This window comes from Loxodonta africana, unplaced genomic scaffold (genome assembly GCF_030014295.1).
Source record: "Loxodonta africana isolate mLoxAfr1 unplaced genomic scaffold, mLoxAfr1.hap2 scaffold_183, whole genome shotgun sequence".
Lineage (NCBI taxonomy): Eukaryota > Metazoa > Chordata > Mammalia > Proboscidea > Elephantidae > Loxodonta > Loxodonta africana.
This window is the reverse complement of record NW_026974927.1, coordinates 73,974-100,490: the sequence shown is the minus strand read 5'-3', so window position 1 is coordinate 100,490 and position 26,517 is coordinate 73,974. Positions and strand designations below refer to the sequence as shown.

General features: G+C 40.0%; 1 long non-coding RNA gene across 1 annotated transcript in view; it reads right to left on the bottom strand.

The window, feature by feature from the left end:
* Nucleotides 1-21,360, bottom strand: part of LOC135229300 (uncharacterized) — a 28,750-nt gene extending 7,390 nt beyond the window's left edge. The window contains exons 1-2 of the long non-coding RNA XR_010320085.1: nt 18,462-21,360; nt 848-1,348 (exon numbers count right to left, since the gene is read on the bottom strand). This is a non-coding gene — a long non-coding RNA (uncharacterized LOC135229300). The remainder of the gene's footprint in view (nt 1-847; nt 1,349-18,461) is intronic.
* Nucleotides 21,361-26,517: the final 5,157 nt, after the last annotated feature.

Here is a 26,517-nt window from a genome sequence, read left to right as displayed (position 1 = left end):
AAAATATTGACATTCTCAGGTGAAAGACGCTTAAGAGAATTCATCGCCACCAGACTTGCTCTAAATGAAACACTAAAGGAAGTTCTTCAGGTGGCAGGCTTGGAATTTCAGGAATTATGGAAAGCAACAAAGTGGAAAGTATCTTCGGAAGTTCGCCCTCCACCAAAGATTAGACAGGTCTATAAAACAAACAACAACACACGTGAAGAAAGTGTTTCTTAGTTCAATCATGTGTATGAGACCAAAAGTACAAAACCAGCCCAAAAGCACTGAAAAGAGGGCAGGACAGAACAGGAATCATGGCGGATGGAAACGGGGAACTGGAGCATAGGAGAGGACAATATTGACACATCATGAATATTGCAACCAATGTCACAAAACAATTGTGTATAAATGGTTGAACAAGAAAGTAATTTGCTCTGTAAAGTTTCAAATGAAGCACAATAAAAAATTAAAAAAAGTGGTAGGTATCTCGGTAAACATATTATGCCAACCCTGTTGTCACTGCACAACATGGCGCAGGACTCCCCTCTTTGCAAAGACTTTCTAGCCTATTGGAAAAACTTTGGAATATACTCTTGGTGGCACATTAGTATTAGAGAATGGGGTTAATTTTGAAAATATGAGATGTCTGTACTCATGCCTGGTGGATAAACTGGATAATAATATTTTCAGAGCGAAATGAGATGTTCTAACAGAAAAATAGGCCTGAATTCCCACGTGGGCCATGAGCCTACTACTCTGAAGGCCTTTCCCAGAGAGGCATTTCAGGCACTTCTAGAGCAGCAGGAGCGCTGGGGAATGCAGGTGTCAACCTCCCCCAGGGCCTTCTCTGAGGGGTAAGTACCTGCTTTAGTACTGAGCTTAGTGGTTCATAAATTGTCATTCTGCATAAGGTCTTCAGGTTCAAGTCTGTAATCCAGCTGGGATTCTGTGTGTGCTGCATCTCTGCATCAAAAGAACATGCTTCTAGAAGCAGAATGCCAGGAGAGAGGCGGTTGGGCAGTTGGCGTTGGGGGGTGCTGCGCAGACAGGGGTGCCCGAGGGAGGCACAATATAGTCATTCTGCAGGAGGTCTAGTCCTTCTGCACAAGAATTAGAATGCTTCTCAATGCACAACAGTTTACATGCAGGACATAAACAAAGTTACTGAAGGACAAAGTTGAATAGTAAACCAAGCCACTCCCTGTCAATCCTTACCTGAGAGGGTCTTCATCAGGACTTCCGGGGATGGAGAAGGAAACAGCAAACGCTGATTTATTTTACCTCTTCCTTCCTCAAGAAACAGGAACTGGTGTTAAGATGTCAGGTGTCAAGCCCCAAACTCCTCTTCTGGTCTGTATTTAAGCTGTATAATAAAACTGGGAATCAGGCAATCAGCCATGAGCAGACAGACCCAGAGTATTCCCAGTGCCCCACATCTTTGAGCTCCAGTGAGATCCTGTTCTTAGTCCCTAGATTAGCAGAGGAGCTGAAAGACTGAAATTCCGTGTTTTCAGGCAACTTGGGCTTCAAGCAGGCACTTATTGCTAAAGTCGTATTTCTCTGTGTTAATTTATGATCCTTAACTCAAATCCGGAGTTTGGAGCTCATTTTGATAACTCCTCGTTAGTCTGCCTAGACAAGAGTCTGCTCACAGTCAGTGATGACAATGGAGGAAACAAAGTCCCTAGCCCAGAGGAGGGACTGTTCCCCAAATTTAGGGAAATGCCCCTGGGGAGCATCAGCGAGGTGCACTGTGGCCTCTGTGGCTTTGCCTTCTGCTCCTGGAATTGCACCCTGGGGGCGTCCATATGCAGACGCAGAGTCCGTGGGTGACCACAACTCCTGCCCTTCTGGGTCATCGTCCGGACGCACGTTGCGATATGCTTCCTGCCCTCCTTCCCGGCGTAAGTGCTGCGATCACACGTGGCAGAACCAGTTCCCAGGTCCAGACCCTAGGTCTTGTCCTCCTTGGCCTCAGGCTTCCCCTAGTCCTGGGGGAACCCGCAAGCCTGGCGGGTGCGAGGTTAGCACCCGGCTGGGCGGGCTTGGGCCTGTCTCAAAAGGCTCATGGTGCACGCAGGTTCCGCCTCCTTGGAGTCTGCGGGCTTGCGGTGGGCAGCCCGGCATCTCCTGCCTCCCTCGGGCGCCCTCTCTGGGCAGCAGCTCCCCTCCCCCCGCCCCGCCAACCACCGAACAGTCGCACTGCCTGCTTTCTGCTTCTAGAAGCGTGTTCTTTTGATGCACACATGCAGCACACACAGAATCCCAGCTGGATTACAGACTTGAACCTGAAACGCACAACTTTAAAACTACTAGACTGGGGTGGGGGGCGGTATTGGCAGTGAAAAAAGGAAAAAAAAAAAAAAAAGAAAGAGAACAATTACAAAAAAAGTATTAGAAGACTGTAACCTCACGTTATGGACTCAAGAAGGCTGCGGATACACAACCGCGTAGATAGCATACTGTTGTATCTTTCTTTGCAAATAAGTCTTAGATGAGGGAATTTGGTACCGGGAATAGTTGCAGAGCCTGACTTTGGGGAAATCTGGGATTGATTAATTGGCTTGCATGAGGCTACAAGCCCTGATAATCAATATTTAAAGATGAGATTCGAGCAATCTAGAACATGCATCAGAATTTTTTACAAGTAAATTAGCACCAGAAGAGGCCTTTAACCACTAAATAAAATGGGTCAGTAGTTCAAGATCTCCCTACAAAGAAAATGGCAGACCTAGATCGTTTCCAGTCAGGTTCCAGCAAACATGCAAGAAACAGTCATTTTAATCTTGTACGCAGTCAACAGAGATTAGAAAACCATGAGACACTCCCCTAACTTGATCCTTATGGCTAGTTTAAAAATGATAACAAATTAGAGAAGGAAGGTAGAAGAAGAGTTAGAGGACAAGCACACTCAGTAACTGAGATGCAAAACCCTACATAAGATGCCAGCAAAGGAAATCCAGCAAAGGGTAAACCACGTAACATGCCATGATCAAGGCGGTTTATTGTAGGCATACAAATTTGAGTGAACATTAAAGATTTAGTAATTTCATTCACCACATGCATAGGTGAAAGAAGAGAAGACATATGCTCACCTCAAGAGATGGGGGCAAAGCAGGTTGATAAAATCCAATCACACGGACAGATAAGGACTAGGTGCAAACATGGAACAGAAAAGGAGTTCCCGAACGTGGAAAACTACAACTAGCATGATAGTTCATGGTGACGTGTGGGACATTCTCTTTAAAATTAATAAAAAATAAAATAAGGATGCTTCTATCATTATTTTTATTAAACATTTAACACTGGAAGTGTAAGCTAGTACAAAAAAAGTATAACTGCTATTCATAGATTATAGGACTGTCTCCATTGAAAACTGTAGAAAATATTGGAATTAATAGTAATCATAAATAAAAAATAAATTGAAATTTCAATGCGTCAGCATCAAGCGGACTCTGTCATAGCTCTTAGGTGAAAGCAAAGGACACTGATAGGGAAAGAGGAGGTTCGGGTGGGCTAGACCAAGGAGGGAAGAAAATTATTCTGCACTGGGCTGAACTTATAAGAACGGGTATGTGTGTTAGTTACCTAGTCCCTCCATAACAAAAAATAACACAACTGGATGGCTTTTAAAGGACAGAAATTTATTTTCTCACAGTTTAGCAGGTAGTAGTTCGAATTCAGGGCATGGCTGTAGTGGGAGGTCCTTCCTTGTCTACCTCAGCTTCTAGTAGATGCCAGCAATCATTTGTGTTCCTGGCCTTCTAGAAGCATCTGTCTTCTTTGTCTGTCTTCCTTTTCACCTGTTTGTGTCTGTGTGTATTCTGCTCCTTTTATAACTAAGAAGAGTTAGGCTTAGGACCCACCCTACATTGGTATGACCTCATTCACATAATAAAAGCAGGCCCCTTGTTTCCAAACAAGGTCAGAATTACAGGTACAGGGGTTAGGATTTCCACATACATTTTGGAGGGACACAATTCAATCCCTAACAGTTGATTTACCAGATATTCTGGATTGAGAGTACTCACATGAACAGCTGAGAGTAGTTCCAATTCTTTGCTACATTCAGTGGCTGAAACTTGTCTCAATGGTCACCCATAGGAATGTTGGAGCAATTTATTGTGCAGGACCTGGCCTACCATTCCTAATCATGTCCATTGTGTGGAAAAACACACACTCCCATCACCGAAGTCCTGAGAAATTCATCGATAAGAACGGAATGGTGGTTGGAACCAAGAATTGTTTCATAGCCTAGATAACATGGTGCAGCTGTTAGATATCCACATGGAGATGTCCGGTAATAAAACTTCACCCCACACGGAGATGTCAAGAATAATACCAACAGCTAATGCTCATTGAGTACCTACACTGGTGCCAGGCACTCCTGTGCTTTTCCTTTCATGTTTGCTTTTCATGATGGCCATATGAGGAATGTATCATTATAATGCATAAAGAGGTCAATACAGAGAGTTAGGCTGACATTTGAATATATGAGTCTGGACCCAGGAGGAGTTTGAATGGATGGAGGTATAAACCTCAGGTCCATAGCTACAAATAGACAGCAGTAAACTCACTGAGGCATCCTAGAGGGAGGGTGTCAATAGAGAGAGGAGCAGGCACCAAGCCCAAGGGTACTCTGGTATCTAGAAGCCTGCCAGGTGAACAGCAGCCAACAAGCCTCTCTGAAGTCCAGTGTGGTTCCTGGAGGGTTGTCTGTCCTTTCTCTCAGCTGCATTTCCCCAGTGCTCCTCCCACCTGCACTGGGTTGTCCCCTTCATGACGACAGGGACAGTGTGTACCTTTCACCACTGTATCTGCATAACATAGACTACTTCTGGCCCATGGAATATACTGACTGAATGAAAAATAAACAAAGGATAAGTATGTAAAATCCTTCGTAGTTGATACCTTGAAATACATTAAGGGGCTTCATGAGTAAGAGGGAGAAAAATTGATCAGGGCTGCTTCTGAGACCATCCCTTAGGCGTAATGAGTGTTAAACAACACTTAAACAAAGAGATTTAATGGCAGAGATGTATGTTAAAAAGAGGTAAGTATAGGTTGAAGATTACTAGAAACATGTACATTATTGCAACTATAGTCAAATCGCTAAAAACCATGTACTACATGCACACAGAATATTACAAAGTAATTTAATGCCCTCATTAAAAAAAAACAAAAAAAAATTACCATGAAAAGACTAATGTTGAATGAAAATATCAGGATGTAATATCTGTGTTAATATACATAAATGTGTGTGCTAATACACACATAAAACCAGTTGCCACTGAGTCAGTTCTGATTCATGATGACACCAGTGTGCCAGAGTAGAACTGTACCCCATAGGGGTTCCAATGGCTGAGTTTTCGGAAGTAGGCTGCCAGACCTCTCTTTCACAGCAATTCTGGGTGGACCTGAACTCCAACTTTCTGTCAGCAGCTCAAGATATTAACCATTTGCATCAACCAGAGACTCTAATACACATACATGCCAATATAAGCAAGAAAATAGACATATCGGAACGTTAATAATTTATTCTATGCATTACGTATGTTTTCTTGCTTTTTTTTTTTTTTGCATACTTTCCCATTGCTTCCAAGTTTTTGAGGAATAGAATGTACTTCTGGAAAAATTCATGAGAGATTTTTAAGTAATGAAATAATTAACAGAAACAGAATGAGTAAATCTGTGGCAAGGCAGCCCATGAACCCAAGATTACAGTAACACTGGTATGAAAAGCAGAATTGTGGAGTCCTGAAGCTCAGTGGTTCCATGCATCCATCAGGAAAGAGGGAAGAGCAAATAAACAAGGAGAAAATACAGTGAGCCAGAGGAGTGGGAGCCCTCTGTTGTGGGCACAGTTTTCTCATGAAACTTTAGATGGACACAGTGGGTGGGATTATCCACTTCCATCATACAAACATTTTTATTACCCTTGATTTTAACAGAACTATGTTATAAAAACAAATAATAAAATAAAGTATAATAAAAGAATAAATCTCATCAGTGGACTACTATCATTTTCCCCAGCCACTGAGGAGGGCAGGAGACACACAAGGGAAAGAAGATGGACCAGTGTGAAAACTCATGCTAAGTGGGGAGGAGAGTGTTTCTGAGACAGGCCTTAGCTGCTACCACCTAGGGAAGTAGGCAGCCATGCACAACCAACTGGAAGAAATGGTACATTATTTCTGAGACCTACTCCAGCTCATAACAAATTATGGATAACATGGGGAAGAATGAGATTTCCAGGACACTTAACTGTTTTTATGAGAAACCTGTACATAGAACAAGAGGCAGTCATCTAAACAGAACAAGGAATACAGCATGGTTTAAAGTCAAGAAAGGTGTGCATCACCGTTGTATCCTTTCACCATATGTATTCAACCTGTATGCTGAGCAAATAATCTGAGAAGCTGGTCTGAAGAAGAATAAGGCATCAGGATTGGAGCAAGACTCATTAATAACCTGAGATATGCAGATGATACAATCTTGCTTGCTGAAAGTGAAGAGGCCTTAAAGCATTTACTGCTGAAGATCAAAGACTACAGACTAACAGCCTAACAACTGGACCAATAAGCAACATCATGATAAACGGAGAAAATGTTCACGTCATTAAGGGCTTCATTTTTACTTGGATCCACAATAAACACCCATGGAAGCAGCAGTCAAGAAATCAAACGACACATTGCATTGGGCAAATCTGCTGCCAGAGGCCTCTTAAAGTGTTCAAAAGTACAGATGTCACCTTGAAAACTAATGTGCGCCTGACTCAAGCCATGGTGCTTTCAGTCGCCTCATACGCATACGAAAGGTGGGCAATGAATAAGGAAGACCACAGAAAAATTGAAGGCATTGAATTACGGTGTTTGCAAAGAATATTGAATATACCATGGACTGCCAAAAGAATGAACAAATCTGTCTTGAAAGAAGTACAGCCAGAATATTCCTTAGAAGCAAGAATGGCGAGGCTTCATCTCACATATTTTGGACATGTTGTCAGGAGAGATCAGTCCCTGGAGAAGCAGGTCATACTTGGTAACAAGTGGCCACAACAATTGGCTCAAACATAACGACGACTGTGAAGGTGACGATAGGTAGTTTAACATACATTTTGACCCATATGAATTAAAATTTAAACAATTATTTCATGCCTTTTTGTAGGGGTTTTAGAATATACAATTAAAATAAATGTAAACAATTAATAGAAAAAATCTCTGAAAATAAAATTTAATTTTTTTAAATCACTGCTCCATACCCCAGATCTAAATGGCTTGATATAAAGCACTGGTCTTTGTGATTCACAAAAAGGAGGTGCCAATTCCTGGAGGGGGGATGGGAGGATAGAGAGAGTTGGAAGCTGGCAAAATTGTCACGAAAGGAGAGACTGGAAGGGCTGACTCATTAGGGGGAGAGCAAGTGGGAGTACGGAGTAAGGTGTATACAAACTTATATGTGACAGACTGACTTCATTTGTAAACGTTCACTTGAAGCTCAATAAAAGTTAATATAAAAAAAAAGCCCAGCCCTGACCAATGTTTGCTTAAAAACTTTGAAAGTTTGTTCCTCTCTAAAATAAAGCAGGGTCTAACTTTAAAAATAAATAAATAAATGTAAACAATTATTAGAAAAAATCTCTGAAAATAAAATTTAATTTTTTTAAATCACTGCTCCATACCCCAAATCTAAATGGCTTGATATACAGCACTGGTCTTTGTGATTCACAAAAAGCAGGTACCAATTCCTGAACAAGAACTGAAGTGACAGGAGAAACCCCCCATGCTGTTAGAGCCCTGAGTATGGGCCCTAATCCAATGATCTGTCTTCATTAATTCCTTTTTATTTCATCTCTGTGAAAGAGGGGAGGGAGAAGGTGAGAGAGGGTTACATGTGCCTATTCTGTTCTTTAGCATCCAGTTCACTGCCAGGAACAAGTATTCGTAAGAGTCTAAAAAACGTTAAAGTACAAATAAGGAGGAAAACCTCCTAGTATATATATGTATTAGGTGGCACAAAGAGTTAAGTGCTCAGCTACTAACTGAAAGGTTGGCAGTTTAAATACACTCAGAGTTGCCTTGGAAGAAAGGCCTGGCAATCTACCTCCAAATAGTCACAGCTATTGAAAACCGTATGGAGGGCAGTCCTACTCTGAAAACTCACGGGGTCGTCATGAGTGAAAATCTACTCAATGGCAACTGGATTGGTAATCTATATATGGCATAAATGTTCGGAAAATTAGTTTCTGAACATATACACGGCATACAGAATACACTGCACATTAGTATTATGTGCCAAAACCCACTGTCATCAAGTCGATTCTAACTCACAGTGACCCCAAAGGACAGAGTAAAACTGCCCCATAGGGTTTTCACTGAAGCAGACTGCCACATCTGTCTCCTACAGAGAGGCTGGTGGGTTCGAACCACTGACCTTTCAGTTAGCAGCCAAGTTCTTTAACCACAGAGCCACTAGGGCTCACTGCTGTCATCTACAGTGATTACATAAGCAAATTCTGAAACAAACTGCCTGGGTTTAAATCCTAACTCAATTTATCAGCTGGGTGATCTGGGCACGTTACTTTACCTCTCACTGCCTCAGTTTCCCATTTCTAAAATGGGTCTTATTCAAAAGGTTGTTACGCAGGTTAAAGAAAACACACAAGGCACTTAGAAAAAGGCCTTACACACAGAATGAACACAATAATTGTTAGCTTTCATAATTATTAAGGGAATACAAACAAACGGCTAGGTTGAAGGAACTTCCATTGAGAAAGAGTTGAGTTCCAAAATTCATGTGTAAAGTCATTTACATCAACTGTTAAAGTTGTATGTTTAGATTCAAGTGATTACTGAGGTGTGTTATGATCTTGAACAGAGTTCTGGTGACTATACAGGCAGACTCTGCATGCCCTTCTCCTGCACATCCATTCCATCTCCCTTGGAGCCCAGACATCATGTTATCAATTAAACCCCTCCCACACTGGTGGTGTACTGTTTAAGAGCTATGGCTGCTAACCAAAAGGTCATCAGTTCAAATCCACCAGGCGCTCCTTGGAAAGTCTATGGCACAGTTCTGCTCTGCCCTATAGGGCCGCTATGAGTTGGAATAGACTCAGTGGCAATGGGTTTTTAACGGGTGTGAGGTAACTGTTCAGTGCTTAAAGACGTACCAAAAGCAACCACTAACACAAAAGTATAGTAAAAGGTTCTTATTTCAGAGTAGCAAAACCTTAGTTTCTAACACAGTGGTGAATTAGGGTGGACTGTGGATCAAGAGGAGCCCTGGTGGCATAGTGGTTAAGAGCTCAGCTGCTAACCAAAAGGTCAGCAGTTCGAATCCACCAACTAGTCCTTGGAAACTCTATGGAATAGTTCTATTCTATGCTATAGGGTCTCTATGAGTTCGAATCAACTAGGGTCTCTATGAGTTGGAATCAACTTGATGGTGACAAGTTTGGTTTGGTGGGTGTCATGGATTGAATTATGACCCTAAAAAATGTGTGTCTCAACTTGGTTAGGCCATGATTCCCACTATTGTGTAGTTGTCCTCCATTTTGTGATTGTAATTTTACTTTAAGAGGATTAGGGTGGGATTGATTGTAACACCACCCTCACTCAGGTCACCTTTCCCTGGGGTGTGGCCTGCACCACCTTTTATCTCTCCAGAGATAAAACGAAAGGGAAGCAAGCAGAGAGTTGGGGGCCTCAGACTATCAAGAAAGCAGCACCAGGAGCAGAGCATGTCCTCTGGACCCAAGGTCCCTGCACCTGAGAAGCTCCTTGACCATGGGAAGGCTAAGGACAAGGACCTTCTTCCAGAGCCGAAAGAGAGAGAAAGCTTTCCCCTAGAGCTGATGCCTTGAATTTGGACTATTAGCCTACTTTAGTGTGAGGTATTACATTTCTCTTGGTTAAAGCCATCCACTCATGGTATTTCTGTTATGGCAGCACTAGATGATGAAGACAGTGGGTCAAGGTGGAAGGGGTGGATGAAGGACAAAAAAAGAAAAATGGACAACAGGAGAAATATAAGAATTCAGAGAACTGTGAAAATTTAATTCCTGAATATACTTTCTTTCTCCTCCCTATAACTGGAAGGACTTTTCTCATATACAGCGTATATAAGTAAATCCTGGCAATATTTAAAACACTTAGATTTTTGTAAAACTCATTCTCTGAAAATTCATGGTGGCCCCATTAATTTATGGCTTAAAAACAACTCAGAACTAAAAAGAAGCATGAATAAATAAATAAAGGCACTGCTGTCATTTGCGGGTGATGTTCTTTTCCTGCTATCCACAACCCACACACTCGGGAGTTAATTTTCCAGGGTCAGTGTTCATAGACCATCCTCTTTCTCGCACCACCACCCCACCACCCTTAATTATTTAGAAAAGGCAGGGCCAGTCAGTGTTCCAAACATCAAGTTTTCTCTCCAAAATGCCAACTGGCACTTGGGGAGCAGGCTACATTCTCAGCTATCAGCACTTCCACTAGCCCCTGCAGATAAGGAATGTGTCTCCACTGAACTGTTCATTGTAATTAAAAAAAAAAAAAAAAAAAAAGTAAAAAACTGTTTCTTAAAAAAAAAAAAAAAACAAAACAGGCATTTCCCTATTACCCACCCACCCCACTCTCCCACACCCAGTGCACTCCCACCACACACACACTCAAATATTTCCTACCAAGGGTGTGTCCCAAGCACGGGGTCTGGCTCCACTCTTCTTTTACATCCCTTGGAGGCCTCTGGAGAAACCATACCTTTGGTTGGCAATTCCCTGAACCCTGCCTATTCAAGCTGGCACTTATTCAAAAAGGCAGGTGAGTCTTCAAGTCAGGTTTTTATAAGGAGTTTAAGAGGAGCCAGGTGATATGCCTACTCACCCTCAAATTTCTCAAAGGTAATAATTTCTTGAGATGTTTACAATGTCTCAACTATGGGTTAATTAAATCCCTTAGGATGGTGGGCATAGGAAAATCCTCCATCTCAATGCCCCCCATTTCGAAAAAAAAAGAGAGGAATCTCCAAAATTACAAATTTCAATTTCTACATACTTGATTGAACTAAGGAGTAAGTTCCTCACATGTGTTATTCTTGGTCTGAGTCCTGGTGGTGCAGTGGGTAAGAGCTAAGCTGCTAACCAAAAGGTCTGCTGTTTGAATTCACCAGCTGCTCCTTAGAAACCCTATGGGGTAGTTCTACTCAGTCCTATAGGGTTGATAAGAGTTAGAATTCACTGGATGACAATTGGTTTGTTTGCTTTTCAATCTTTGGCTGAAAGGTGGACTTTGTTATCAATTTATTAAATCAACTGGTAATTTGCTGGATATTTCTCATACAGGAACTTATGATGTCTTCAAATCCAGCTAATCAGGTTTAGGGAGAGAGAAACTTCTCTACCTTAGCTTCCCTGCCACTCCCACACCTTTTTCATTGATTTCCATGCCCTGTTTAAGTAACATCACTCATCACTTCTCACTGTCTAGGTTATCTGAGCCAATTCATGGCAGTCAATTCCACCTGAGCCCTAGGATACCCTCATTTACATACTCTGCCCTGTTCCTTCACCAATGGCTGACCTCACATCTCCACTGGAATGTCTACTAGGCATCTCAAACTTAATGTGGTTCAAATAAAATTCTTCGTCCAAGTGTCTTATCTACCTCCCAGTCTTCCTTATCTCAGCAAATGTTCTCACTATCCTCTGGGTTGTTCAGGACAAAAACCTAGAAATCATCCTTCATTTCTCTCCTTTATTCAAATCTTGCATCCAATCCATTGACATATTCTGGACTCTTGGCACTACCTTAACATAAATCCTGACTCTATCCACTTCTCACTACCTCCACCTTACATCCACCATCATCTCTTGGTTAAAACTGGACTCCATGCACCGATCTTCCCTCTTACAATCTACATAACAGCATCATTTCAGTGGCTTCTCATAGCAATTAGGAAAAATTCCCAAATCCTTCCCATGGTCTTTCATGATGCGGGGCTTGCTCACCATACTAACCTCATTTCCTAACAGTCTTCCCTCGGTTCACTCCACACTAGCCATGACTTATTTCCTGAGCTTCCTCAAATGTGCCAAAACACTTGGTTATTTAAGGGCCTCAGAAACAACTCTTTCCTTTATTGGCAATATCCCTCCCTTCAGAACTTCATAAACCTATTCTCTCCTTTGATATAGGTCAGTTATCTCCTCAAATATCCTGCTCCCATAAGCCTTTACTATTAATCTAAAACAGCTCACCCCACTCATTCCCTCACACGCAACTCTGTCTTATTTTCAAAATATTTAGCTCTCCTTGACATTTTTTGTTAATTATTACCTGTATTTTTTCTGGTTGAGAATATATGCAGCAAAACATACACCAACTCAACAGTTTCTACCTGTACAATTTAATAACACTGGCTACATTCTTGAAGTTGTGCAACCATTCTTACCCTCCTTTTCTGAGTTGTTCCTCTGTCATTAACATAAACCCACTGCTCCTTAAGGTTCCTATCTAATCTTTTCAGTAGCTGTTGTCAATCTGATGCCATGTAGACAGTTCTTAAAAGAGCATATGCTCAAGGTAGACCATTTTTATTGGTTAAGTAAGCTAATGTTCTGGAGCCCTCATGGCACAGTGGTTAAGTGATACGGTAGCCAAGCAAAAGAAGAGCAGTTTGAATCCACCACCTGCACCTTTGAAACTCTATGGGGCAGTGCTATTCTGTCTTACAGAGTCTCTGAGTTGGAATCAACAGCAACAGTTTGGTTTTTTCTTTTTCATACTTCGGTTTTAAGACGATTCAAGGGAATGCTTTTGGTGTAATGTTTAAAGATTATCTCACGGCAATAGTTTCAGGAGTTCATTCACCCTCAGTGGCTCCAAAAAGTCTAGGGTTCATTTGAAATTCTGTTCTGCATTTTCCCCCTTTTGATCAGGGCTTTTCTATGGACTCTTTGATCAAAATGTTCAGCGACAGCAGCTGGGAACCTTCTGGTTCTTCTGGTCTCATGGCATGCTAGATGTTCTTTTAAAAAACATGAGTGGATGCTGAAGGTTATCAAATACTTATTTTATTACACCTATTAATATAATCACATTTATTTTTCCTGTACATATGGCAAATTATACTGATTCATTTTTGAATGTTAAACTAACCTTGAATTCTTGGGATAGACCCAACTTGGTCATAATATATTCTTCTTTAGAGTATTGCTGGATTTGTTTTGCCTATTTCTTTTTATATTTTGCATCTATGTTCATCAGTGACATTGGCCTGTAATTTTCCCATCTTCTGCTGCTCTTGTCAGGTTTTGGTATCAATATTCATTCTACAAGCTTTATAAAATGAGTTTGGGTATATATTTCCTTTTATATTGAAGAATTTGTGAAATATTTCTTGAATATTTGGCAGAATTTGCAGGAAAAGCCATCTGATATGAAGTTTTCTTTTTGAGAATAGTTTGAGCTCTAATTCAATTGTATTAACAGTTGTGGAATTACTTTTGCTTCCTGTTTCTTCCTGAATCGTTGTTATTAACTTACATGGTATGATACGTTTGCCTACTTTACCTAAATTTGCAAATTTATTGGCTAATACGGTTCATAACATTCTCACATTATCTTTATGTTCTGCAAGATCTGTAGTCATTTTCTTTCTAATTCCTGATATTCGTTTTTTATATCTTCATTCTTTTTCACTTGATCAATCTTGCCTAAAGTTTGTCAATTTTACTAGCATTTTCTAAGAATCAACTTTAGTCTTTGTTGATCATCTGTTGCATGTATTCAATCATTAATAGAAACAAAAATTCCTATGAATGTTTGTTTCTGGTTTTTTCCCAACATTTTGAATGGATGTTTAACTCACTTATTTTTCAAGATTTGTTCTTTCCAATTATATTTTTAAGGCTATAAGTTTCCTATATTATATTGTCTGTACTGCACAAATTTTTGTATGCACTATCTCCATAATTGTTTACTTCAAAATGTATTCTAATTTTCATTATGATGTCTTTTTTGACTCATAGTATTTTAAAATATCCAAGCACATGGAGATTTTGTATTTTCATTTTCTAAGATGGTTTTTTTTTTTTTTTTAATTATGGTGTACTTACATAAAAAAAAAAATGGAGATTTTGTATTTTCATTTTCTAAGATGGTTTTTTTTTTAATTATGGTGTACTTACATAGTATCCTCTATATTATTACAGACTCTTGAAATTTGTTGAGACTTGCTTTATAACACAGTATACAGTTAATTTTTATACACACTATGTTATGTATGTGCATGAGATGAATGTATATTCTTTCATGGTTAGATAATACACACAAATACACATATAGCAATTTGGTATTTTTTTACATGTTAAATCTTCTGTATCCTTGATAATTTATGGACTTCTATGTTTCTGAGGGGTGTGTTAAGAATCTATTATGATGCATGATGTCAAAAGGAGCCCCAGTAGTGCAGTGGTTAAGCACTCAGCTGTTAAACGGTTTGATTTGATCCACCAACTACTCCACAGGAGAAAGATATGACCGTTCCCTTCCATAAAGATTACAGCCTTAGAAACCTTTGGAGAAGTTCTACTCCATCCTATAGTCACTATGAGTCAGAATTGACTCAACAGCACACAAGAAAAAATGTATGATGTGATGGAAACTCAGAAGTACGAAGCTAAAAAGAATTGGTCCTACCTCCAGGGTCAAAGGATGAAGGACAGAGAAAACAGCAGAGACATCCAAAAGCTTGGAAAAAGGGCTGAAAGGACAATGGTTGGTGGTTTAAGGGCTTTGAAGGGCTACCATATATACTGAGGAATCTGAAGTGCAATGTTCTTGCCTAAGGATGAAGACATGCTCATAAAGATCCTGACAAAGCTTTAGGCTTGCATCTCTGGCTGATCTTTGGGCTCCATGGGGGCAGGAAGTGAAGGCTAGGGCAGAGTTTTAGGCACTCTTGCTTAGCATTGAAAGAACGTGCCAGTTCAGAGCCAATCTGCAAAGACTGGGATAATGTTACTTTTTCTTTTTGGCTACAAGCATTTAAAGAAAGCACTGTCAGGTCATGAACTGACTGCTGAGATAACAGAACAGAACTTCAGTGTCCACACATGAGAAGACATACAATCTTTGCAGAAATAGTTTGGAAACATCACTAAGCAAATGGATGACTGGCCCTCAACAATTAAAAAAAAAAAAAAAAGCAAACCCTAATGACAGGAGGGAATCTTATTTCCAGAGTCACATTATAATATCTAAGATATCCAGTTTGCAACACACTATTCTAAGTCATAAAAAGAAAAAAGAAAAGGATGGTTCATTTGTTAAGAAGAAAGAAAGAAGAGAAATGAACAGAAAGCATCCCTAAGGAAACACAGATATTGGGATTACTAGACAAAGATTTTAAACCAACTGTCTTAAATTTCCTCAAAGAGCTAAACAAACCATAGACACACACACAAAAAAAGGAAACCAAGAGAAGAATGTATGAACAAGTAGAAAACATTAATAAAGAAATATTATACAAAAGAACCAAATAGAAATTATAGAGCTGAAAAGTTGAATAGCTGAAATAAAAATTTCATTAGAGGAGCTCAACAGCAGATTTGAGCAAGAAAGCAGGAAAATGTAAGCTTGAAAAAGCACAACTGAAATTGTTCTAACTGAGGAGCATAAAGGAAAAAGAATGAAGAAAATGAATAGAGCCTAAGGGACCTGCGGGACAACATCAAGCATACCAATATACTCATTAAGGGAGTCCCAGAAAGGAAAGAAAGATGAAAGGACAGAAAGAATATTTAAAAACGTAATGACTGGAAGTTTCCCAAATGTCATCTAGATATCCAAGAAGCTCAATAAACTCAAAGGACAGTAAATACATAGATATCCACAGACAGACATAATCAAAATGTCAAAAGACGAAGACAGAAACTTGAAAGCAGCAACAGATAAGTGACCCCTAATGTACAAGAGAGTCTCAACAAGTTTAACTGTTGATTTTTCATCAGAAACCATTGAGACAAGAAAATAGTCGGATGATGTATTTAAGGTACTGGAAAAAAAATACAGAAACAAAACTATGAACCAAGATGTCAATATCTAGCAAAACTATCTTTCAAAAATGAAGGTGAAATTAAGACATGCCCAGATACACAAAACCTGAGGGAGTATGTTAGCAGCAGAACTGCCTTATGAGAAATGCTACAGGGAATCATCCTGGCTGGCACGGAAGGACACTAGACAGTAACTTGAAGCCATAAAAAGAAACGAAGACTCCGTAAAGGTAACTACTTAGATAAAACAAAGTCAGTAATATTTTTATATCACGACTCTTTTTTTCATATATGATTTAAAGCACAAATGCATAAAAATACTTACACATCTCTCTTAATGGACACACAATGTATAAAGATGCAATTTTTGTAACAGCAACGTAAGTAGGGGAGGTAACTGAGCTGAATAAAAGCAGAATGTTGTATACTGTTGAAGCTAAATTTGTATTCATTAAAAGAAGATTGTTATAAACATAAGATATTAATTGTAATCCTCATGGTCACCACTAAGAAGTTAAAAAATATAAGGAAAGGAAATAAGGAGAGGATCAAAATTGTACACTTGAAAAAAATCAGTCAAACACAAAAGTGGACGGTAGTGAAGAAAATGAGAAACAAAATACATATATGACCTACTACAAAGTAGAAGACATAAGTCCTTCCTTATCATTAATTGCTTTAAATTTAAATAGATTAAATTCACAATTGGGATCATTAAAGTTGTGTGTCAACTTTGTTGGACCATGATTCTCAGTGCTTTGGCAGTTATGATGTAGTTTAGCAGTCGAATAACGATGCAATCATTTCCATGATGAGATGTGATATAATGTGATTACCTCCATGATGGAATCTGCTGTGAGTAGCCAATCAGATCTAAGGTAGTTTCCTCGGAGGTGTGGACTGCATCCAATATAGGTGGACTTTCTGGCAAGGCTCTTGAGCTTTTGCTCACTCTGAATCCTGCAGCTGGCTCCTCTTCATCTGATCTCAAGTTTTTGGGACTTGAACTCTCAGCTTACCTTCCAATTTGGGGATTCACCAGCCTCCGCAGTCTGTGAGGCACGGCCTGCCAGCTTACCTGCCGATCTTGAGATCTGTCAGCCTTTGCAGCCTGTGAGCCACAGACCTGTTGTATGACCTGCAGATCTTGAGTTCTGCAGTCCCTGCATCTATGTGAGTCAGGAGAAGCCACAAGCCTGACCCATGGACTTGAGACTTACCAGCCTCTACAGCCTCGTGAGCCATTTTCTTGATATAAAGCTATTTATATATAAATATATATATATACACCTCACTGGTTTTGTTTCTCTAGAGAACCCAGCCTAAGATACCAATTAAAAGACAAACATTGGCAGAATGCATAAAAAAATCATTCGATTGCTGTTAAGCTGATGTGACTCATGGTGACCCCTCCCCTCATGTGTGTCAGAGTAGTACTGACACACAAGTGTGTCAGTTCAATGGCTAATTTTTCAAAAGTAGATCACCAAGCCTTTCTTCCAAAGTGCCTCTGGGTGGACTCAAACCTCCAACATTTTGGTTAGCAGCTGAATGCATTAACCGTTTGTACCTCCCAAGGACTACAACATGTATCTATGTTTATTTCTGTATTACTTCTCTTTATACTATATACATACATACACACATACACACACATACATACACACACACATAGACATCCATGAGTGGTTCATACAGATGCTTTGGACTTCAACTAGCAGGGCTCTATTAATTATTGATAGAAAAGTACTGATACCAGTTATAAATGCGTATTTGTCCATTTCCCCTTTCAGATTTATTAGTTTTTGTATTTTGGAGTGCTGTTGTTAGACACGTACACATTTAGGAGTGTTGTATCTTTTTGGAGAATTGAACCTTTATTATGTTATGTCCCTACTTATTCCCAATAATACTCCTTTTTCTGAAGTATAATTTGTCTGATATTAATACAGCCACTGCAGTAGAACTGGATAATTTTCAACCATTTCAATAGGTAGCATAAGATCAAGAACTGATGGTATAAAAGGAAGGAATCGAAGCTGCATTGAAGGCATTGGTGAAAAAACTACCCTCTCTCCACCATCTTCACTAACTCTGACACCAACTGTCCCTCACACAGCACTCCCTACTTCTCTGCCGGGTTCAATAACTCATTGCAATGGCCACACAGAACTCATAGTCCATATTCACGATTATGGGGTTTATTAGGGAAGTAACAGTTATAGCTCAGGCTCAAAGACACTCAGAACACAGTTTTTCTATCAGGACAGCCTCTTCCCTCCTGTGCTCATAGGCGTGCCTCTGCCTGGCCTTGGGCCGGCCTCTCTCCAAAGGCACTCAGCTTTCCTTCTCCCTGGGCCATCATCTCCTATAGCCAGGTCCCTGTTGCTCGGTCTCTCCTGCCATGGCATCTTACCATCTTCAGGGTTACAGCTTCCTCTCTCTATCTCAGTCTCCTGCTTCTAGGAGCTTCTCAGTGCAGGGATCTCAGGTCCATAATATACGCTCGGCTCTTGGCTGTTCTTCCTTGATGGGAGTTGAATCCTCCTCTTTGCTCTGGAACTGGTTCTCTTTGAAGGCAAAATAAACAATCCTCTTGGTGAGCCACAATTACCCTATCACACAGTCCTGCCCAAGCACCAGGGTGGATGTTATAAGACCATGGCTAGAAAGGCCACACAAAGTAAACAATCACATCACAGTACCTTGGACTCATTTTTCAAGTGAAGTACCAAAAATCCCATACAAACAGATTGGTAAAGAATATAATCAACAGCAAGAACATTTTCATACTTATGTTTTCTGTATTTGGAAGAAATCTATAGCACTATTCTTATTTTGCCAATTCAAAGGGATCACAGAGATTAGTGGTAGATGTTGCAGTACCAGAAAACTCTCTGGTAAAACAGTCTGTGAGCAGTCTTACAAACATGGATATTCCACCAGAGTCAAAAGAATGACGTTACATATCATCAAAGAGAACATTTCAAGATCTAGCCTGAAGTACAATGTTGTCACTGATAGGCTAAAATCCATACACTTACAAGGAAGACTAGTTTATATGACTATTCAAATTTATGCACCAACCACTAATGCCAAAGATAAAGAAATTGAAGATTTTAAACAACTTCTGCAGCCTGAAATTGATCAAAGATGCAATCAAGATGCATTGATAATTACTGGTCATTAGAATGTTAAAGTTGGAAACAAAGAAGGAAAAGTAGTTGGAAAATACAGCATCACTGAAATAAATGACGCCAGAAATCTCATGAAAGAATTTTGCAAGACCAGTGACTCATCCACTGCAAATATTTTTTTTCACCAACATAAACGGCAGCTATACACGTGGACTTTACCAGATGGAATACACAGGAATCAAACTGACTACATCTGTGGAAAGAGAAGATGGGAAAACTCATATCATCAGTCAGAACAAGGCCAGGGATCGATTGTGAAACAGACTGTCAATTGCTCATATGGGAGTTCAAGTTGAAACGGAAGAAAATTAGAATAAGTCAAAAGGGGCCAAAATATGACCTTGAGTATATCTCACCTGTATTTAGAGACCACCTCAAGAACACATTTTACGTGTTGAACACTAACGACTGAAGACCAGACGAGTTGTGGAATGACATCAAGGACATCACACATGAGGAAAGCAAGAGATCCTTTAAAAGACAGGAAAGAAAGAAAAGACCAAAACGGATGTCGGAAGAGACTCTGAACGTTGCTCTTGAATGTCGAGTAGCTAAAGTGAAAGGAAGAAATGATGAAGTTTTGAGTATTGAGACGCCACCAGTGATCCCTCTTACAAAAAAGACCAGAAAAAACAAGTGAAGCGATTATATTTATGACAAGCTAGGAGCCCTGAACATCAAAGGTAAAGTTAGAAAATGGACTCAGCGGCAGGGGGAGGGAGAGACTATTCAGAAGTGGAGAGGAGTTACTGGACCTGAACAGCCAGGAACCCTCAGGCACCGTTCCCTGGAGCGACTGCAGCGGGGCTGGCAGTAGTGTTCCAGAGGCGTTTAGCTCAGGGAAGGACAGCAAGTTGCACAGACTACTCACACCTCCAGAACAAGAGAAGAACGGCACTCTCAGCAAAAGCTAATTACTTGTGTTTATTTTACCACGCCCCCAGCCCCCAAGCCGGCTTCAGTGGCTGTCAACTTCCCTGGGCCTGAGATAGGCCCTGGTACCACTCTGAGCCATTTTTCCATCCTTGAAGAAGGTATAAGTTCACAACTGGGGGAAAGATAATCTGCCAGCTCAATTAAGCTGGGGAGCTCAGGACAGAAGCAGCTCTTGTTCAGGCACAAACAGTCCATGGGCTTTGAATACCTTTCACCCCAGCATGGACCTGTGTGGGCCCATTTCAGGAGAATAGGCCCTTGTCGCCAGACTGCAACTGTTTCAGCTGAACGGTGGAAAGATGGGTGTTTGATGTTTGACACTGCTTTGCCTATTAAACGGCGTCTTCACCTACCCACATCAGGGGCCTAAGGACTGGTGGCTCCACCCACAATACCTAGCCTCCTGTGACAGGGCTCCAAGGGTAAGTAGTACCTCCCAGAACTTACAACCAAAAGCATTGGGTACCCATCGCCCTTCTGCAGAACCCACCCGTGTGCTCTACAGAACAGGGATGCACTTTCCTCACAGACACTCAGAGGACAGCTGTCAGACCCCTGCCTTGATCAGAGCCTGACCCCCTACTGCAGCCAGATACTTCTGCCTACACCAATAACCCCTGCCCCTCTAAGACGGTAGGACAGAGCCTGTACCACACACTTTATGACCAACTACCTGGGCACCTGAGTTGAATGCATACAAGAAAAGTAAATGAACTCCTAGGCTCATATACCTGGTAACAGTGCTAGCCATCTGGTGATAGTACATTAGAGCTTCAAAGGTGAAAATAATCAACCTAGCGCACTCAAGCAGCTTATTTGGGAATACCAAAACTAAACAAAGCAAGAAGCTAGGATACAAAAAGCAAGCATAAAATAAACTAATACAATAACTTATAGATTGCTCAGAGACAACAGTCAATACCAAATCACATAAAGAGGCAGACACGGGGGCAGGACCAAGATGGCTGACTAGGTAGAAGATTCCGCTTATACTTCTTGAAACAAAGACTCGAAAAAACAAGTGAACTGATTACATAAAGGACAATCTACAAACCCTGACCATCAAACACAGAACTAAGGAGTTGACCTGAGTGACGGGGGAGCGAAAGCCACGCTGCAGCAGGGACCGCTTCCAGAGCCAGTGTCCCACGCCGCAGCCTTGAGCCCTCGCGGTTTCCTGGTGTCAGAGTGGTGGGGCTGATTGTGGTTTACTGAGACAGGGAAGAACAGATATAGGCCTAACCGTCAGGACCAACCTCAGAGGGGACCCAGGCAGCACACGCAGGCTCCACACAGACGCGGCTGACAGGGAAACGAAAAACTATAGGGAAGCAGCGACTGGTTTTGGAGCCTGGAGTGCAGCGTCCCAGAAAGGAAACCTTGGTGCTGGGCTTTGGACTAAGTGTGGGGGAGCCGATTGTGGCTTCCTGAGACAGTGTGAGCATGGATGCAGCCCTAACCCTCTGGGACAGTCTCAGCAGGGATCCAGCCAGCACACACGAGCGACACAATGCTCTGGAATCTCAGAAAAAACAGTTCTCACCAAACAACATAAGTAACTTTGTATATTTTGCCAGGCTACTCTCTTCTATATATCTGATTCCACCCCTCATTGCCCCAGCCAGCTTCATTAACATTGGAATCCTCTGTGCCAGAGAGTGAAGTGCACTGCTGAATTTTTTTTCTTCTTTCTTTTCTAACCCATTCTCCTGGCCTGAGAAAAGCAGCATTTAACAATCAAAGAAAAAATCCTTCCCTGACTTCCCTAAACTGAAATAACAGTACAGAATCAGCTCCATCCAGGCATTAACAGACCCATAGTCTTTGGCTTTCACCCTACAGGTAACTAGGTGGCTATTACAATGTAAAGGCAATTCTGATAGAGATCTGACCATAATTGTTTTAGCTCAGCAGTGGAAAGGCAAGTTTTGGAGGTCAGATACCTCTCTACCTATTAAACAGAGCCCTCGCTGATCCACACCAGCGAACTGAGGGCTGAGACTCCACCCACATCACCTAGCCACCTGCTAGAGGGGTCTGAGAATAGTGACGCCTACCCAAGCATTGGGTGCCTAAGATACAGCTGCAAAGCCCACCCACCAGAGTGCTCTAGAGAATAGAGCCACACCTACCTCACTGACACTTGAAGGAAGGCTGTCAGCATCCTGCCCTCCTTGAAATGTGACCCCCTGCCACTAATAGAAACTGGTGCATACAACCATCACCACTACTCCTCTAAGATAATAGGTGAGAGCCTACACCACACACTAGGTGACCAGCTATCAGGACACCTGAGCTGATTGTATTCAAGAATAGTGAATGGACTCATACACTTATATACCTGGTAACAGCTCAGGCAAGCTGGTAACAGGACGTAAGTGATTCAAAAGCTACATCAATCACGATACCACAATCTAGTAGCCCATCTGGGTGTATTGTAACAAAACAAAATAAGAAGATAAGACTCAGTGAGCAAATATAAAATATTACAATATCTTATAAATGGCTCAGAGACAGCAGTCGACATCAAATCACATGAAGAAGCAGACCATGATTCCTTCTACAAACCCCCAAATCAAAGAATCAAAATCATTCCCAGATGTAGATACATTCCTAGAATTGCCAAATGTAGAATATAAAAAAATTATATACAGAATGCTTCAAGACATCAGGAATGACCTCACAAATGAAATAAGGCAATCTACAGAAAACACCAAGGAATACGCGGATAAAGCAGTTGAAGATATCCAAAAGATTATTCAACAACATAGTGAAAAAATTAATAAGCTGTAAGAATCCATAGAGAGACAGCATTCAGAAATCCAAAAGATTAACAATAAAGTCACAGATTCAGACAACTCAATAGGAAGTCACAGGAGCAGAATCAAGGAACTGGAATGCAGAGTGGGGGAGCTGGAGGATAAGGCAATTGACACAAATATAGTTGAAGAAAAATCAAATAGAATTTAAAACTATGAAGAAACCCTAAGAATCATGGGGGACTCTATCAAGAATAATTTGCGTGTGATTCGAGTTCCAGAACAGGGAGGGATAACAGAAAATACAGAGAGAACAGTGGAAGATCTGATGGCAGAAAAATTCCCTGGCATTGTAAAAGATGAAAAGATATCTACCCAAGATGCTCATCGAACCTCATACAAAATAGATCCCAAAAGAAAATCACGAAGACATATCATCAAACCTGCCAAAACCTAAGATAAAGAGAAATTTCAAAAGCACCCAAGGATAAACGAAAAGTTACCTACAAAGGAGAATCAATAAGTTTGCACCACTCGGCAGAAATCATGCAGGCAAGAAGACAATGGGATAACATATATAGAGCACTGAAAGAGGAAAAACTGTCAGCGAACAATCATATATCCAGCAAAACTGTAAAACATGAAGGTGAAATTAAGATATTTACAGATAAACACAAGCTTAGAGAATTTGCAAAAACCAAACCAAAACTGCAAGAATTACTAAAGGAAATTCTTTGGTCAGAAAATCAATAATATCAGATACCAACACAACACAAGGTCACAGAACAAAACATCCTGATATCAACCCAGATAGGGAAATCACAAAAACAAAATAAGATTAATTAAAAAATTGCTCAAAACAGGGAATCATTGATGTGATTATGTAAAAGATTACGATAGTGAAAAAAGAGGGACTAAATACAGGAGGCTTAGAAATTACATATGGAGAGGAAACCAAGGCGATACAGGGCGAAACAACTTAGGTTTTTACTTACTCAAACCAGGGTAAATATTAAGATAACCACAACAAGGTCTAACAATTCCATACTTCAAAATAAAAACCAAGATAAACATAACGACTCACCAAAATAAATTCAACTACTATAAAAAGGAGGAACACACATTCTACAAAGAAAAACTCAGCACAAAAAAGTAAATGGAAAATGAAATTGTCAAAAACAGGCATCAAAATGACAGCACTAAACTCATACTTGTCTATAATTACACTTAATGTAAATGGACTAAATTCACCAATAAAGAGACAGAAAGTTGCAGACTGGATAAAAAAACACGATCAGTCTGTATGCTTCCTAAAAGAGACACGCTTTAGAGTTAAGAGACACAAATAAACCAAAACTGAAAGGATGGATAAAAATATATCAAGCAAACAACAATCAAAAAAGAGCAGGAGAGGCAATATTAATTTCCCACAAAATAGAGTTTCAATTTAAATCCACCACAAAGGATAAAGAAGGACACTACATAAAGATTAAAGGGACAATTTACCAGGTACATATAACTGTATTAAATATTTATGCACCCAATGATGATAGGGCCGCAACATTCATAAAACAAATGTTAACAGAATTAAAAAGTGAGATAGACACCTCCACAATTATAGCAGGAGACTTCAACACAACACTCTCGGTGAAGGATAGGAAATGCAGTAAGAAGCTCAATAGAGACACGGAAGATCTAATTGCTACAATTAAACAACTTCACTTCATAGACTTATACAGAACACTCCACACAACAGCTGCAAACTATAATTTCTTTTCTAGTGCACATGAAACATTCTCTAGAATAGATCACATATTAGGTCATAAAACAAGCCTTTGCAGAACCCAAAACATTGAAATATTACAAAACATCTTCTCTGAATGAAAGACCATAAAAGTAAAAATCAATAACAGAAAAACCAGGGAAAAGAAATCAAATGCTTGGAAACTGCACAATACCCTGCTCAAAAAAGACTGGGTTATGGAAGACCTTAAGGAGGGAATAAAGAAATTCACAGAATTCAACAAGACTGAAAACACTTCCTATGAAAACCTTTGGGACATGGTGAAAGCAGTGCTCAGAGGTCAATTTATATCAATAAAGGCACACATATTAAAGAAGAGCCAAAATGAAAGAACTCTCCCTACAACTTGAACAAACAGAAAGAGAGCAACAAAAGGAACTGTCAGGCACCAAAAGAAAGCAAAAAATAAAAACTACATCAAAATTAAATGAATTAGAGAATAGAAAAACAATTGAAAGAGTTAACAAGGCCAAAAACTGCTTCTTTGAAAAAATTAACAAAATTGATAAACCATTGGCCAGACTGACTAAAGAAATACAGGAAAAGAAACCAATAATCTGAATAAGAAATGGGATGGGCCATATCACAACAGATCCAACTGAAATTAAAACAATCATATCAGATTACTACAAAAAATTGTATTCTAACAAATTTGAAAACCTAGAAAAAATGGATGAATTTCTAGAAACACACTACCTACCTAAACTAACACAAACTGAAGTAGAACAACTAAATAGACCCATAACAAAAAAAGAGATTGAAAAGGTAATCAAAACACTCCCAACAAAAAAAAAGCCCTGGCCCTGATGGCTTCACTGCAAAGTTCTACCAAACTTTCAGGGAAGACTTACCACTACTACTGAAGGTATTTCAAAGCATAGAAAAGGACGGAATACTACCTAACTCCTTCTATGAAGCCAGCATAACCCTGATACCAAAACCAGCTAAAGACAACACAAAAAAAGAAAATTACAGACCTATATCCCTCATGAACATAGATGCAAAAATCCTCAACAAAATTCGAGCCAGTAGAATTCAACAACATATCAAAAAAATAATCCACCATAACCAAGTAGGATTTATACCAGGTATGCAAGGTTGGTTCAATATTAGAAAAACAATTGATGTAATCCACCACATAAAAAAAGGACAAGAACCACATAATTTTATCAATTGATACAGAAAAGGCATTTGACAAAGTCCAACACCCACTCATGATAAAAACTCTCAGCAAAATAGGAATAGAAGGAAAATTCCTCAACGTAATAACGGGTATTGATACAAAGCCAATACCCAGCATCATCCTAAATGGAGAGAGCCTGAAAGCATTTCCCTTGAGAACGGGAAACAGACAAGGATCCCCTTTATCACTGCTCTTATTCAGCATTGTGCTAGAGGTCCTAGCCAGAGCAACTGGGCTAGACAAAGAAATAAAGGGCATCCAGATTGGTAAGGAAGAAATAAAATTATCTCTATTTCCAAAGACATTATCTTATACACAGAAAACCCTGAGGAATCCTCAAGAAAACTAATAGAAGGGTTCAGCAAAGTTTCAGATTACAATACAAACACACAAAATCAGTTGGATTCCTCTATATCAACAAAAAGAACATTGAAGAGGAAATCATCAAATGAATACCATTCACAGCAGCCCCCAAGAAGATAAAATACTTAGGAATAAACCTTACCAAAAATGTAAAAGAGCTATACCAAGAAAACTACAAGGTACTACTGCAAAAAAACCAAAAGGGACCTACGTAATTGGAAAAACATATC